Source organism: Halichoerus grypus, chromosome 3 (genome assembly GCF_964656455.1).
Source record: "Halichoerus grypus chromosome 3, mHalGry1.hap1.1, whole genome shotgun sequence".
NCBI lineage: Eukaryota > Metazoa > Chordata > Mammalia > Carnivora > Phocidae > Halichoerus > Halichoerus grypus.
The window spans coordinates 108815518-108832852 of record NC_135714.1 but is presented as its reverse complement, the minus strand read 5'-3'; the positions used below and the strand labels follow the sequence as shown (position 1 = coordinate 108832852).

At 36.5% G+C, this 17335-nt stretch overlaps 1 pseudogene; it reads right to left on the bottom strand.

Annotated features, from left to right (window-relative positions):
- Window positions 1-13144: 13144 nt before the first annotated feature.
- LOC118527599 (large ribosomal subunit protein eL24 pseudogene) lies at window positions 13145-14486 on the bottom strand (annotated as a pseudogene).
- Window positions 14487-17335: the final 2849 nt, after the last annotated feature.

Sequence of the window (17335 nt, the reverse complement as noted above, 5' to 3'; positions counted from 1 at the left end):
TCCTGTTTTAATGGTTATTTCCTGGTTATAATTTCTTATTTTGTGGAAGCCTAGTTACAGTTATTGACATGTCTTAAGCATTTGGTTTCAACTCTGTCCTTTGATGAATACCTATTCCTTGATTGGTGATATTATTTCATTCCTGAAATCCATACCATAAAACATACCATAAATTTAAAAATATTTGTGAATTTTAATGAGAAAATTACAATGTATTCCATCTTGACCAAAGATAACCAAATCACTTTTCATAGATTGAAAATGTATATATCTATTAAATAATGTAAATATAAGTAGTAAACAACAATATGAAAGTAAATAAATTCAAATTGTGCATAAAATGTAACATGATGAAAATTTCTTATGTTCTCCAAAGGAAAAAGAGATGATTTGATATGGGTGGTGGAGGAGGATGCAAAAGTCATTCCTGAAAGGTGCATTCTTCTTTCCACACGATCTTTATCAGTTTTACCTTAAGAAGGCTCAGGATTATTTTGCACTTAGAAATAAAGTTATAGCAATTGGAAACAACTTCAGAGCAAAATAAAACATCAGAAAGCTTTGAAACACATGGATATGGTCAACAAACTGCAGAGTACAGATCTGTTGGCATAAATAGGTCTGCTTAGCAAAATATTGGATCATCCAGTCATGGAGCTCAATTCAAATGTGCTCCATTTGAAATGTTCTTACCAGAAATGTATTGTGTAAATTAGTCACTATCTTTTTTCTTTTATTATTTTTTTAAAGACTTATGTATTTATTTTAGAGAGAGAGAGAGAAAAAGAGAGTGCCTGCAAGCTGGGGAGAGAGAGAATCTCAAGCAGATTCCCCACTGAGCATGGAGCTGACTTGGGCTGTATCTCAGGACCCTAAGATCATGACCTGAGCTGAAATCAATAGTTGGTCACTTAACTGGCTGAGCGACCCAGGCACCCCAGTGACTGTGTTTTTTTAAAACTGCAACATTGAAATACCACTTTTTTTTTTTTTTTTAAGATTTTATTTTATTTATTTGAGACAGAGAGAATGAGAGAGAGAGAGCACATGAGAGGGGGGAGGGTCAGAGGGAGAAGCAGGCTCCCCGCCGAGTAGGGAGCCCGATGCGGGACTCGATCCAAGGACTCCAGGATCATGACCTGAGCCGAAGGCAGTCGCTTAACCAACTGAGCCACCCAGGCGCCCCTTGAAATACCACTTTTTTAAAAAAGATTTTATTTATTTATTTATTTGTTTGAGAAAGAGAGCACATGCAATCGAGGGGAGGAGCAGAGGGAGAGAGACAAGCAGACTCCATGTTGAGCACAGAGCCCTACATCTGGCTCAATCTCCCCACCCGGAGATCATGACCTGAGCCAAAATCAAGAGTTGGATGCTTAACTGACTGAGCCACCCAGATGCCCCCAAATATTACTATTTTACAGAGAATTTAATTAGAGTGGTTTGGGAGTAAATATAATTATAACAAGAAAAAAAAAAGAGTCTGAAAAGCAATATAACTTTTTAAGAGTTGTTATGATAAAAAGTCATTGAAATCAATAGTCATTATATGAAATGAGTCTGTATTTCAATGTTACTGCTCTAATGGATAAGAAAAGCCAAGATAATCACATCTAAGTAGTTTATTTTGGTAGGAATATTGATGATTCATCCAACATATTGCTCCGTTAGGCACTGAACATTTCTTAGTCTGGTTATCACATCCTTTCAAGTTTTAACTTAGCCCCTTGAGTTATATTTCCAATTGTTCTTGGATAAAATTCCAATTTGTTAATTCATCTAAAAGATCTCACAATCTGGTTCTCAGAAATCTCTCCAAATCTTAAATTTTTCTCCCTTCTCCAAGAACCTTGCGTTTTATGCTCTGCTGACATGCTTTTGCTTTTTAAAATTTTACCTACTCTAGCTCATCCCCAGCCCTTGTAAAAGCTGTTTCTTCACCTTAAATATCCTTAAAGCCTTTTGGGTTTCACTCATTTTCTCTTACAGAGGAATCTCAGCTTAAATTTCACTTATTTGGGAAGGTATTCTCTGTCTCCTAGATCAGGTTGGTCATTAGGTTCCCTTGCTCTGGTTCCCATAGTACCCTGTATTTCCTTCATTACAATAGCCTCTATTATAACTGCTGGCTTCATTGTAGGTCTTCTGAACTCTCAAGCTCCAAGCAGCAGGCACTGTTTGTCTTATTCATTCCTATCTCTTCAGCATAGGGCAAGCTCCCTGGAAGTATTTCTTGCATGGATGGGAGAATAAATAGGTAACACAGACTACTGCAGTAAATAGGTTCCTTTAAGAGTATATCAACCCTAACGTTAAAAAATAATTTTTTTTGACTGCAAAAATCCCTTTATTTGTGTCTGTATCCATCACCCTGCAATGAGAATGAGAGAACTCTGAAGCATAGACATGGAGAAAGTAATGCCTCCCAGCTGGGACAAGTTACTTGTGAAAAAGCATGTCTACATTATAAACATTATTACTTTAATCCTTTAGCTTCTTCTGAGAATTGGCATAGAAAAGTTGTGAAAATATTATACATTATAACCTAAAACCTGTTTTGTATCTGTCCTACAGAGAAGGTATTTTACATAAAAAGAGAATGATTATGAAGCACAGTGGAGATCTGGGAGAGGGTTTTCCATAGTTGTTGATTTGTTTCAGGATTGACTGTGAGATTTAAATTAGATTCTTAACTCGTTTCTTTAGAAGAATGTAGACCTTTGAAGCGGTATTATTTACAACTTTTTTTTTAGAGATTTAATGGTTATTTTTAGCCATAGTGGTCTTATATTATTAACACTGCAGTTTGAGCTAGTCTGTGCTATTTGTAAAAATTATCAGATTTTAAATGGTGACAAATATGGTGTGAAAGCACTCAAATGATTTTACAAGATGACTTAAGAGCTATGCATAATCAGCCCAAACCTGTATTAAGTTTAAAGTCGCTTTCCTTGTTTTAAAAAAGCAAAAGAGCTCCACCTGGTGTTGAACAAAACAATTGAACACTTTTTATTTGATGATTTAGAAATTTTCATTTTCTGTAAATTGTAATTCAGAATGCTTTTCTCAGTATTCCACTTATAGTAATGCTAAATATTGTTCCCAAATCATGAAGAATTAGCTTTTTTTGTGAACAAAACAAATGCATTTCTCATAAAAAGGGGCCTCCCCTCTAATGTTTTAAAGGGTTTTAGGACAGCTTCTCTCCTATGCATGTCCTTCATACTCCTTGCGATGGAACAGTAACAAAGATCCTCACGGATGGAAGGGCCCCCCGCTGCTGTGCTTTGAGATTCAGCCACCCCGTTTGCCCCAGGCCATACTTCCTCTTGGCCCCTCCAGCCAAGGACTGAAAACAGTGATGCACTGAGGCCCACCTCATCCCGGAAGACAGGTGTGACCCCTTTGTTGGCCCACCTTGGCTCCAGGACATCCTTAGGGTTTTGCCAAACCTTCCTTAGACTGCACAGCTGTCTCAGATGTGTCCATTCAACTGTCTCTCAATCTTATTCTTGCCTATTAGGCTTGCATTCAGTCTGACAACTCTCTCAGCCTTCCCCAGCTCCCTCCTTATTACTTTGTACACAGACATTTCCTTCTAATAAAATCCTTACATTTTTCATTTATTTATGCATTTTTAATAAAGATTGTATATAATTTAAGGTGTACAACATGAAGAATTGATACATATATGCATGGTGACATGAATGCTAGAGTCAAGCTAATTAACATGTCACTTCCTCCTCCATTTTGTGTGTGTGTGTGATGAGTGCCCCTGAAATCTACTCTCTTAACATATATCCAGTAATCAATGCACTAACATTAAGTATAGTCATCTGCCTGTATATTAGATCTCTGGCTTATTCATCCTACATAACTGTGACTTCGGACCCTTTGACCAATGTCTCCCTATTCCCTCAGCCCCTGAAAACCACTCTTCTACTCTCTGCTTCTATGACTTCTACTTAAAAAAATTATCGTCGAAGTATAATTGACGTAGTTATATTAGTTTCAGGTATACAACATATTGGTCAGACAATTCTACGCATTACTCAGTGCTCAGCATGGTAAGTCTAGTCAGTCACCATCTGTCACCATATAATGCTATTACAGTATTATTGACTATGTTTCCTCTGCTGTACTTATCTCTGTGACTTATCTATTTTATAACTGGAAGTTTGTACCTCTTAATTCCCTTCATCTATTGCACCTATCCTCCTACCCACCTCCCAACTAGCAACCACCAGTATTTAAGAGTCTGGTTTTTTGTTTGTTCATTTGTTTTGTTTTTTATATTCCACATATAAGTGAACTCATATAGTATTCATCTTTCTCTGTCTTATTTCACTTAGCATAATACTCTCTAGGGCCATCCGTGCTGTCGTGAATGGCAATATATTATTCTTTTTTATGGCTGAGTCATATCCCATTGTGTGTATGTGTATAGCACATCTTCTTTATTCATCTATTGAAAGATACTTTCGTTGCTTCCAAATAAATAATGCTGCAATAAACATAGAAGGACATACATCTTTTCAAATTAGTGTTTTTGTTTCCTTTGGATAAATAACCACTAGTGGAATTCTTGGATCATATACTATTTCTATCTTTAATTTTTTTAAAAAAGATTTTATTTATTTATTTTAGAGAGAGGGAGAGAGAGCGCAAGCAGGGAGGGACAAAAAGGGAGGGAGACAGGGGAGCCTGGGTGGCTCAGTCGTTAAGCGTCTGCCTTCGGCTCAGGTCATGATCCCAGGGTGCTGGGATCGAGTCCTGCATTGGGCTCCCTGCTCGGCGGGAAGCCTGCTTCTCCCTCTGCCACTCCCCCTGCTTGTGTTCCCTCTCTCGCTGTGTCTCTCTCTGTCAAATAAATAAATAAAAATCTTCAAAAAAAAAAAAAAAAAGGGAGGGAGAGAGAGAGAGAGAGAATCTCAAGCAGACCCCTGCTGAGCAGGGTGCCCAAAATGGGGCTTGATCTCATGACCCCGAGATCATGATCTGAGCCGAAACCAAGAGTCGGACAGTTAACCGACTAAGCCACCCCGGCACCCCACTTTAATTTTTTGAGGAAACTTCATATTGTTTTTCACAATGGTTGCACCAATTTAGATTCTTAGCAGTAGTGAAAGAGGTTTCCCTTTTCTCCACATCCCCACCAACACCTGTTGTTTCCTGTGTTGCTGATTTTAGCCATTCTGACAGATGTGAGGTGGCATCTCATTGTGGTTTTGATTTGCATTTCCCTGATGCCAAGTGATATTGAGCATCTTTTCATGTGTCTGTTTGCCATCTGAATGTCTTCTTTGGACAAATGTCTATTCAGGTCTCTGCCCATCTTTAAATCAGATTATTTGTTTTTTGGTGTGGAGTTGTATAAGTTTTTTATATATTTTAGATGTTAACCCCTTATTGGATATATCATTTGCAAATATCTTTTTCCATTTAGTAGGTTGTCTTTTTGTTTTGTTGATGGTTTTCTTTGCTGTGTAGAAGCTTTTTATTTTGGTGTAGTCCCAATAGTTTATTTTTGCTTTTGTTTCTCTTGCCTAAGGAGACATATCCATAAATATGTTGTTTAAGGTCGATGTCTAAGAAATTACTGCCTATGTTTTCTTTTAGGATTTTATGGTTTCAGGTCTCACATTTAGGTTTTGACCCATTTTGAGTTGTGTGTGTGTGTGTGGTGTGTGGTGTGTGTGTGTGTGTGTGTGCGTATGCGTGTATGGTATAGGAAAGCAGTCCAGTTTCATTGTTTTGCATGTAGCTGTCCAGTTTTCCCAGCACCACTTATTGAAGAGACTGCCTTTTTCCCAATTGTAAACTCTTGTCTCCTTTGTTGTGGATTAATTGACCATATATACCTGTAGGTTTATTTCTAGACTGTTCTATTGATCTATGTGTCTATTTTTGTGCTAGTATCATACTGTTTTGATTACTATAGTAGCTTTATAGTATAGCTTGAAATCTGGGATTGTGATGCCTCCAGCTTTGTTCTTCTTTCTCAATATTGCTTTGGCTATTTGAGGTCTTTTGTGTTTCCATACAAATTTTAGGATTATTTGTTCTAGCTCTGTGAAAAACATTATTGGTATTTGCTAGGGATTACATTGAATCTGTAGATTGCTTTGGGTAGTATAGACATTTAAACAATATTAGTTCTTTGAATACATGAGCACTGTTTGTGGTGTCTTCAGTTACTTTTATCAATGTCTATCCTTTCATGTTTAGTCCTGTCTTGGTACTTGCTTCTTAGAGATTCTGGACTAACACAGTACTGCTCCTGGAAGTTTTATGGAAAACATGAAAGTGGAGACAGATCTACTAATATCTAATATTATTTGTAATATTAATAATACTATTTAATATGTAATATTCTAGTGTCTGTGATGTCTAAAATCTGGTTCTTATGTATTAAATTAGATTTCGACATCTTAAACTCAGGTCTGGGTCTCTCCTAGCTTGGCTAATTAGTGTATGTGTGGAAAAGGGCATGTGTCTTTTGAGGCCACTCGGCTTTGAGACTCCATGGCCACATGTTGGATTTCTAAGTTAGCCAACAATCTTTTCGTTTGCATCAGTCAAAAGGGCATTTGGGCAACAGTGAGTATTAATCCAAACAAATCCAACACCCCTTCTAGAAAAATACCTTCAAGGATTTTTTTTTTTTTTTAATGTATGGAGGGAAGGACTTGAGCATCATTTTTGTACCCACACCATCAAATATATTCAGTATTGCATTTCAGTATTAAGGGCTGGTGATGATTCAAAAAGGGAATTCAGATTTGTTTGACTTTATCACTGAAATGGGGCACACGTTATTGAAATATTCTAGAGACTAATCAATGTTATAGAGCGAAAAACACTTCAGAGTTCTTTTTTTTTTTTAAGATTTTATTTATTTGACAGAGAGAGAGACAGCGAGAGAGGGAACACAAGCAGGGGGAGCGGGAGAGGGAGAAGCAGGCTTCCCGCTGAGCAGGGAGCCCAATGTGGGGCACTTCGCAGTTCTTGATAGAAAGGCACTTGAGCACCAGTAACTTACAGCTCCTGGAAACTGCCCAGGGGTCTTGTGTCATGGCTTTGTTCTTGGTTTACTTTCGACTCACTGATAGTAAGTATTACTGATAGTAAGTATAGTGATAGTATCACTAAGAGGTAATACAACTCTAGGAAAATAAACTTCCCGCTACTTTGTAGTGTGGTAAAATGGAAAGAACCATAGCGGAGAGATAGATAATCCGCATTTGAGTTGGCTTTGCTATGTGATGACTCTGAAGACCTTGGGTAAGCCACTTACCTTCTTTCAGCCTCCGTTTCCTTATCTGTAAGATGGTGGTACCAGTCTTTGACTCACACAGCCATTAGACTTAACTGACATAATTCGCACAGAAACATTTGGTAAACTAAAGCACAATATTAAAGTTATATTATCATTGTTTAATTGTATTTTTAAAAATATTTTATTTTTAAGTAATCTCTACACCCAACGTGGGGCTTGAACTCACAACCCAGAGATCAAGAGTCACATGCTCCACTAACTGAGCCAGCCAGGCACCCCTATTTCATTGTATTTTTAATGAAATTATCTGCTAAAGAAGGCAAGTAGGTATTCTGACCTTTTACAGGACGTTTGGATTTTATAGTCCATGCTAAGAGATTTCTTAAATAAAAATATTCTGAAACAACTATTTAAATAAAAATGTTTAAATTGAAGTACAATTGACAGACATAAGCAAAGTTTAAATAAACAAAATTATTTTGCTTTGCTTCTTTCATGTACAATATGAATTATTTAATAATAAAGAAAAATATTTTATTATTTACGCTTTGAAAGGTTAAAAATGGAAACAAAAGTGAGTATAATTTAATACGAGTGAAAGATTTGGATGTGATAGAGAAATAATTCTCTCCCTTAAATTTTGGACAGTGGTGATGGAAGGAAGACATATTTATAGCTACCTGACAACTAAAGCAAAGAATGAAAGAAGGCGTTTTTACTTATTTGCAAATATGAGCAGTAAAAAATATTTTTGCTCTAATGCTTTTTTTTATTGTGCTCTTTTGGAGATTTTTGTGAAAGTATATTGATAATGTAACTTATCTCCACAAATTCTGTTTTAAACTGTAGCTGACAATGTTATTCAATGATAATAAAAATATTGTCCATAAATTACTCATTTATAATTAAAACACAACATAATTATACCATTTTACTTTATTTTTCATTTTTTATGTAACCTAAGTGTGGTAAGTATAACGTTATTATTATGAAGTAGTTCAGTTAGACATCCTTATTCTGGTTAACTTAAGCAAAAAGAGAAATTAATAAGATACTGTTATCTCACACAGATTCCAAGGAAAAGTTGGCCATGTAGGTCTTCGAATGTGCAGGAACAGGCAGCTTTGGGGATCTAGGGAGCTACTTTGTGTCCTCTCTTTGTTCTGTCCAAGATTCATATTTCTGAAATTAAAGTGCGGCCAAGGTTGCATCCTGTGCCCACCTCTTGGTCCTGAGAAAGACTCTCTGAGCAATATCAAGTCCATGCGCCAGAAGAGGGGTGGTGGCCCCCCAAAAGGCAAAGAGATACTGGGTAAGAATAAAATAAGGAACACCCCCTGCTTAATGTATTCAACTCAAATGTTTTCCAATGTCTTTTTTTTATTGTGATAATTATAATCATTTTCCTTAGTTACAGAGACAAATATGCAGTATTCCGTGAAGTTGTGATAAACTCAGATATCCACCAACATGCTTTTTTGTTGTGCTTGCTTGTTCTCTCTAAGCAAATGCTGCTTTAGATAGACCAGACACTGGTTCTTGACCACGGAGGCATTGGCACTTTTAAATTCTTGGTATGAGTGCCGTTGTGTAAAGTTAAGGCGGGGTACACTGTAACATTGCAGCTTTGACGCATGCCCAGGTAAATTGTGTTTTTTTGTTTCTTTCTATTTTCACCATGGCTACTACCAACAGGGGGACTAGAGCAGAGGCAGAAGATGCTCATGGAAATAGAGTTTCATCTCTCGAATTAGAAGCTCTGTGTATGCATGCCCACAGACAGGGCACAAGTGTGGCTTTTGGGACTGATTACCTGTATATTGCTGTTTTTTTTTTTTTTTTAAAGATTTTATTTATTTGACAGAGAGAGACACAGCGAGAGAGAGAGCACAAGCGGGGCGGGGGACGGGGTGGGAAAGGGAGAAGCAGGCTTCCCGCTGAGCAGGGAGCCCCATGCCAGACTCCATCCCAGGACCCTGGGATCATGACCTGAGCTGAAGGCAGACGCCTAAGGACTGAGCCACCCAGGTGTCCCTGTATGTTGCTGTTTTAAGAATGATTCCTAATGAGTTTAGTTTGGCATTAGCTAGAAAGACATTGCAAGAAAGGCAGGATAGTGTTTCAGGAGTGTCAGCTGCCCCATATCTGAAAAACTCTCCGAACAGCTCCGATTTCTATCACCTTTGTGTATACATTATGATAGCTATTATTTACTCGAGACAACATTTAACTAAATGTCTTGCTACTCCATTTTTGGTGAAATTTAAAACATTATACACATTCAGATTCTATTGTTTATGAGTTTACTTTCTAAGTAGTTATGAAAATATCATTTACATATTCAATTTATGTTATCAAAACTGATATTCTAACAAGAAACACTAGGGGGCATTTGTTGCTCTGTTCAAAGACATTTGTATGCTTTAGTTTTATACTTTTCAAGGCAATTTGTTCATATGCTTGAGAAATAAAGTATGAAAATTTTCATATTCTAAAATATGTCAGCATAGGGAAAATTGATAGTAATTACTAGCAGAGCAATTTAAAGATAATATGTGTTAGAAAATGTAAAAATGTTGGTTAATGGATTTGTAATTTAACAGTTTAGATTTATATAAAATTAGCAAAGCCAGGAGTTTACAAAAAAAAGGCAGCATATCACTGAAAACTAAACAAACAACAAACAAAAGCAAAAATAAAAAATGGATGAGTGGGTAAAAGAGCCCAGGAATACCCAATATATACTGAGGTTATAATGGAAACAAATCCTTAAATAATTTTTAATGTGACAATCTCTCTTGAAATATATTACCAAATAATACAAAATATCAAGTTTTCAGAATTTCTAGCATAGAAAAACAAACCTGACATAACTTTAGACCTACCTTTATTTAAATGCACATGGACTTTAAAAATATAAAAATAAATTGTGACGTAGAAGTAACATCAATGAGTTAAATGAATTTACACATTCTTCAATTGCTATTTTATTATAAAGTATCACTGAAGTTGCCCCACTTTATTTCCAGTCTAAATCTTTCTTATTTTACTTTCTTACTCTCTGGCACCTTATACCATTAACTCGTTCATTTATGAATGCAACTATTTTATTGGGCACATTCTATATTCACAAGGTATTGTGTTGGGTATCATAATTCTCAAAATAGTGTGTGTATGCCACAGCAAACTGTGATCAAATAATTTGAGACTACGTACAAATTCTCACAAACTTTTGCTATGAGACGACTGAAAAAAGCAGTGATTTCTTTCCGCCTCAATTTTTTTTGGACTGGTCGTGTGGTTAAATATTTATTTTCTTGATTTTAGACCACAAAATGTAAAGTCATACTAACAATTTTATATACTGGTAACCTTATAAAACTTTGTGGCTTAACAAAAATCCCAGGAAACATTTCTCAGCATTTTTACCCATGATTTTTATATTTATATGTGAAAAATTTTTTTGAATCCAAGTGTGTCATAAACATGAATCTTTTTTTTTTAGTTTCAGAGGTAGAGTTTAGTGATTCATCAGTTGCATATAACACCCAGTGCTCATTACATCAAGTGCCCACCTTAACACCCATCACCTAATTACCCCATCCCCCCCCCCACCTCTCCTCCAGCTCAGACGAAATCAGAGAGGGAGACAAACCATAAACATGAATCTTAACATGTCCCACCCTTGCCTTTAGAAATCCATTTTTCAGATCAAGGAAGGGTCTAATCAAAGTTAAATAAATTGAAATAATATGTAGAAAGTTCTTTTAAAAGTATAAAGTGCTGGGGTGGCTGGGTGGCTCAGTCAGTTAAGCATCTGACTCTTGGTTTCGGCTCAGGTCCTGATCTCAGGGCCGTGAGATTGAGTTCCGTGTCGTCGGGATCCACGCTCTGGGCAGAGTCTGCTTCAGATTCTCTCCCTCTCCCTCTACCCCTCCCGCTTGTGCGTGTGGGCTCTCTCTCTACAATAAATAAATAAATCTTAAATAAAAAAAGTAGAATGTGCTGTTTAACTGCAAAAAGTTGTCACTTTGGGGTTTGAATTCCTTGATATTTATCAGCTCAATGTTTTTATCTGTAAAAAATGGGGATGACAGCTCATTTTATGACTTCTTTCCTCCCTTACCATATCTTCTTTATCCAGTCATCAATTGATGGACACTTGGGCTGTTTCCATAATTTGACTATTGTAGGTAATGCTGCTATAAGCATAGGGGTGCATGTTGCCCTCTGAATTAGTATTTTTGTATTCTTTGGGTAAATATCCAGTAGTGCGATGCTGGATCATAGGGTAGTTCTATTTTTAACTTTTTGAGGAACTTCCATACAGTTCTCCAGGGTGACTGCTCCAGTTTGCATTCCCACCAACAGTGCAAGAGAGTTCCTTTTTCTCCACATCTTCTCCAACACCTATTGTTTCTTGTGTTGTTGATTTTAGCCATTCCGACAGGTATGAGGTGGTATCTCATTTGATCTGCATTTTCCTGATGATCAGTGATGTTGAGCATCTTTTCATGTGTCTGTTGGCCATCTGTATGTTTTCCAGACATGAAATGTATATTCATGTCTTTTGCCCATTTTTTAGTTGGATTATTTGATTTTTGGGTGTTGAATTGTATAAGTTCTTTATATATTTTGGATACTAACCCTTTATCAGATATGTCATTTGCAAATATCTTCTCCCATTCCAAAGGTTGCCTTTTAGTTGTTTATTTTTTTAAATTTTATTTATTTATTTGAGAGAGAGAGAGCACAAGCAGCTGTAGGGCAGGGGGGAGGGGCACAGGGAGAAGCAGGCCCCGCCGAGCAGGGAGCTCGATGCAGGACTCGATCCCAGAGCCCTGGGATCATGACCTGAGCTGAGGGCAGACGCTTAACCTCCCTCGCCTTTTAGTTTTGTTGATGGTTTTCCTTGGCTGTACAGAAGGTTCTTACTGTGATGTAGTCCCAGTAGTTCATTTTTGCTTTTGTTTCCCTTGCCTCAGGGGACCTATCTAGAAAAAAGTTGCTATGGCCGATGTCAGAGAAGTTACTGCCTGTGGTTCTCTTCTAGGATTTTTATGGTTTCAGATCTCACATGTAGATCTTTCATCCATTTTGAATTTATTTTCATGTATGGTATAAGAAAGTGGTCTAGTTTCATTCCTTTGCATGTTGCTGTCCAGTTTTCCCAACACCATTTGTTGAAGAGACAGTCTTTTTCCCGTTGGATATTCTTTGCTGTTTTGTCGAAGATTAGTTGACCATACCCTTGTGGGTTTATTTCTAGATTATCTACTCTGTTCAATTGATATAGGTGTCTATTTTTGTGCCAATACCATACTATTTTGATTACTACAGTTTTGTAATATAACTTGAAGTCTGGAATTGTGATGTCTCCCACTTTGCTTTTCCTTTTCAAGATTGCTTTGGCTATTCAGGGTCTTTTGTGGTTCCATAGAAATTTTAGGATTGTTTGTTCTAGCTCTATGAAAAATGCTGTTGGTATATTGATAAGGATTGTATTAAAAGAGTAGATTGCTTTGGGTTGTATAGCCATTTTAACAATATTTGTTTTATGGAATGTCTTCCCATTTCTTTGTGTCATCTTCTGTTTCTTTCATCTGTGTTTTATAGTTTTCAGAGTATAGGTCTTTCGCCTCTTTGGTTAGGTTTATTCCTAGGTATCTTATTTTTGGTGCAATTTTAAATGGGATTTTTTTTTTTAATTTCTTTTTCTGCTGATTCATTATTGGTATAGAAAAATGCAACAGATTTCTGTACATTGATTTTGTATCCAGTGAATTTACTGAATTTGTTTATCAATTCTACTTTGATGTATTCATTTTTTAAATAGATGTTTATATAAAAATCTGATCTGCCAACTTAGTGTTTTCCACCAATTCAGGATGCAGAAACCTTCATGGGCTTCATAGTCTCTCGCTTAGCTGCTGCTTTCATGGGAACCTTTGAAACAGCCAGCCATTGCTGTCTAAAAATGCTTGCTTAGCCTCTTTTACTTCCTTGGCATCCCTGATGGCTTGTTCTTGTTGAGCTTTCCTAACTTCAGGTTTCTGATTCCTCTTGGCCATTCTATCAGCAAGAAATGGCACCAATGATGGCCTTCTGGAATTTGACTGCACAGCGGCTTTTTGTCTTTTGGCTTTCCTCTGACTGTCCTTTTCGTATTTTCTTCTGTAGAGGATAGTCCAGTTTATCTGCTGAGGAGTCCTCTTAGAAAGGAATGCCAACTGGCATTTTGCATTAAGAAATTGGGAAATCTTCCTGTCAGTCCTGGTGTTGGGCCTCCCATATCTGGGGTAGATCTTGTACCTGCTCAAACTGCATAGCTCAACCTTCGTGGCTCTGGCAGCCAGGAAGAAGGAAAGATGGTGAAGAACTACTTTGATGCCTTCTTAATCATTATTTTACATTGAAATCTCAAGTAACATTTAAAAAGGGTTAGATCTTTTTAGGTTTATCAGAAAGGGGCAATAGATTTAAAAGAAGGTTGAGAAACAAATTGTAGACAGCTTCTCTTAGCACAATATGATGTTTTGTTTTGCAGATGAAAGCACTGGAGGATTCCTGGGCATACAGAATACAACTTAATCTTTTAAGTTTTTATTTATTCACGGGGGGTGGGGAGAAGTGCTGTTTCTACTTTGGAAATGAGGCATATTTGGAACTATTTTTTTTCCTTTAATCTTGATAATATGATGGGCAATGCCTGCATTTGATAACTACCACAGAAAATGAGGCATTTAGGGCAACAGCATGGGATCAACAGGGCAGCTTCTCCTACAGAATCCTTTGAGAGCATTTGGGACCTTGAAAAAGTGCAAGAAACTTAAATCTAAGCATACCAGCAATCCCATGGTCCATGACTAATTGCTTCTATTGATATTTGATGGCCCCAATACTTTGTCTTCTCCTTAAGCTACTAACATTATCATGAATTTACCTCACCCTCAGCCTGCTTGTTATCCCCTGACCAAAATCTTTAGTGACCCACCAATATATTTCATATTGAGTACATGTTCTTCAGCCTGGTATTTAGAGCCCTCCATAACTTACCTGCCCCATGTAACCTCTCATGAGTTCTTGTTCCACTCTCTATACTTTAGTTAAACCTATCCAATGTGCTTTTTTTCTAAGATTATACTACATTTTCTCACCTTTGCACATTTTCTCCTTCTGTTCCATTTACTAGGAATACCCTGTCCATTTCCATCTGCCAGAATTCTATTAATCTTCAAGATGCATCCACACACCAAATTCTTTATTAAGACCCCTCACTGTTTGGCTGTGACACTCCCTTTTTCTAATTATACATTTAGCTTATGTTTTCTCCAGGTTTTATGACCTGCCTTATGTTATAGTTATTTTATATTTTATATTCTGTACTTGAGGACAGAGGAATATCTTTCCCATAAAATTTTATCTTTTCATACAGTGTCCAAAACAGAGCTTGACTTATAGAAGGTGCTCAACAAATATTAGTTGAATTAGGGTTAACTTCCCAATCTATCCATGAATTTCCTATGGACTTATCTCTCCAGTATTTAGTACAGTTTTAGAATAATGAAATTGCCTGAAATTACAGACTACCCGAAAAGCAGGCATACTTTTAAAGATGTGTACCTCAATTATTCTAAAAATCTGCTTTTAAGGAAATGTTTTACTCTCATTCATAGCACAACCAGAAATAAAATATTTTTTGCATCATTTTCTTACTAATATGGGGTGATTTCAATGACTGTTTTTCAACAGCTCTGGAAACCATATTGTAAAAGAAATTGTTACAGAGGAGATCATATTTTGTATTGGAACATTATCATTCTCAAGGACTTCAGTATACTATTACTACCAATATATTTTTAAAAAGTAAGTCTATAAATTCAATAACTCTTAATAGTCATATTTCAGACTTTAAGTATACTCTTGGTTATATGGAATCATCTATTCTGAACTTCCTCAGTTTATTAGGTGAAGAACTGAGATTCAGAGAGGGTAAGTGACTTGCTCAAGGTCTTAACAGCAGGTCAGTGGCAAAGCAGTGAGGAAAACTCAATTTATTTATTTATTTATTTATATATATTTTTTATTATGTTATGTTAATCACCATACATTACATCATTAGTTTTTGATGTAGTGTTCCATGATTCATTGTTTGTGTATAACACCCAACTCTCAGTTAAATAGTTTCTTCAGGATTTCGTAATATCTTTTTAACAAAATATACAAAATGAGCTTAAAAGCACTTGACCTATTCATTATACCAGGGTTTGACATGATGTGCCATGAAGTGTAAATATAACTCATTAGATAGTCCTGTAGTTTACATTTTTTTTAAATTTTATTTTATTATGTTATGTTAGTCATCATACATTACATCATTAGTTTTTGATGTAGTGTTCCATGATTCATTGTTTGTGTATAACACCCAGTGCTCCAAGCAATACGTGCCCTCCTTAATACCCATCACCGGGTTAATACATCCCCCCACCCCCCTCCCCTCTAGAACCCTCAGTTTGTTTCTCAGAGTCCATAGTGTCTCATGGTTCGTCTCCCCCTCCGATTTCCCCCCTTCATTTTTCCCTTCCTACTACCTTTTTTTTTTTTTTTTTTAACATATAATGTATTATTTGTTTCAGAGGTACAGGTCTGTGATTCATCAGTCTTACACAATTCACAGCATTCACAATAGCACCTACCCTCTCCAAATGCCCACCCGCACCACTCCAGCAACCTTCAATTTGTTTCCTGAGATTAAGAATTCCTCATATCAGTGAGGTCATACGATACTTGTCTTTCTCTGATTGACTTATTTCGCTTACCATAATACTCGCTAGTTCCAACCACGTTGTTGCAAATGGCAAGATTTCGTTTTTTTGATGGCTGCCTAATATTCCATTGTGTATATATATATCTTCTTTATCCATTCATCTGTTGATGGACATCTTGGCTCTTTCCATAGTTTCACTATTGTGGACATTGCTGCTATAAACATTGGGGTGCAGGTGCCCCTTTGGATCACTACATTTGTATCTTTGGGGTAAATACCCAGTAGTGCAATTGCTGGGTCATAGGGTAGCTCTATTTTCAACTTTTTGAGGAACTTCCATATTGTTTTCCAGAGTGGCTGCCCCAGTTTGTATTCCCACCAGCAATGTTTAAGTGTCTTACCAAGTTAATTAATTGAATTAAAAAATATTTGTATTCTTTTATTTCCTTTGTAGTTATTTTTATTTTTAACCAGTGGATTTAGAGACTATGTATAGAAAAATGTCCTATTTAGCATAATGTATTATAAAATAAGTGGCATATTTGGACAACAAAAAGTGAATAAAATATCCAAAAAATATTTTTTGAGAGATAGAGTAGTTCCCCAATCAGAAATAGACACTGACAAAGAAATGAGATGTCTTTTTTTTTTAAAGAGAGTTTTTTTTTTAAGATTTTATTTATTTATTTGACAGAGAAAGACACAGCGAGAGAGGGAACACAAGCAGGGGGAGTGGGAGAGGGAGAAGCAGGCTTCCTGCTGAGCAGGGAGCCCGATGTGAGGCTCGATCCCAGGACCCTGGGATCATGACCTGAGCCGAAGGCAGACGCTTAACGACTGAGCCACCCAGGTGCCCCAAGAAATGAGATTTCATTTATTTGGGAAATAAGTAAGCTGACGCCAGAGTGCTTAACCATACGTTACTTGATTTTTTCCCATTTATTCTCTTATTATGATTAATTATGCAAAATCCATACACTTAATGAATTATTCTTTAAGGCTGATGGGTATTTCATGCTGTGTGAAACTTTCAGCTAAAAATCTGTATTGTAGATCAGAGCCATCAGGGGAATTACTTCAATTAAGTTAATCCTTCTAATATATACATAATATATGCTTGTGGTGTGATCTGGAATCCATTTTTGTCATAGAAATAACACCTGAGATTTAAAAAATATTAAGACCATTAAAATATGTTACTTATTTTTAGAACTTGGAAAATTGCATAAATCCTAAGTCTCACTTACAGATTGTCCACTTATTTGCGTGGTATAAAGTTGCTTAACCAG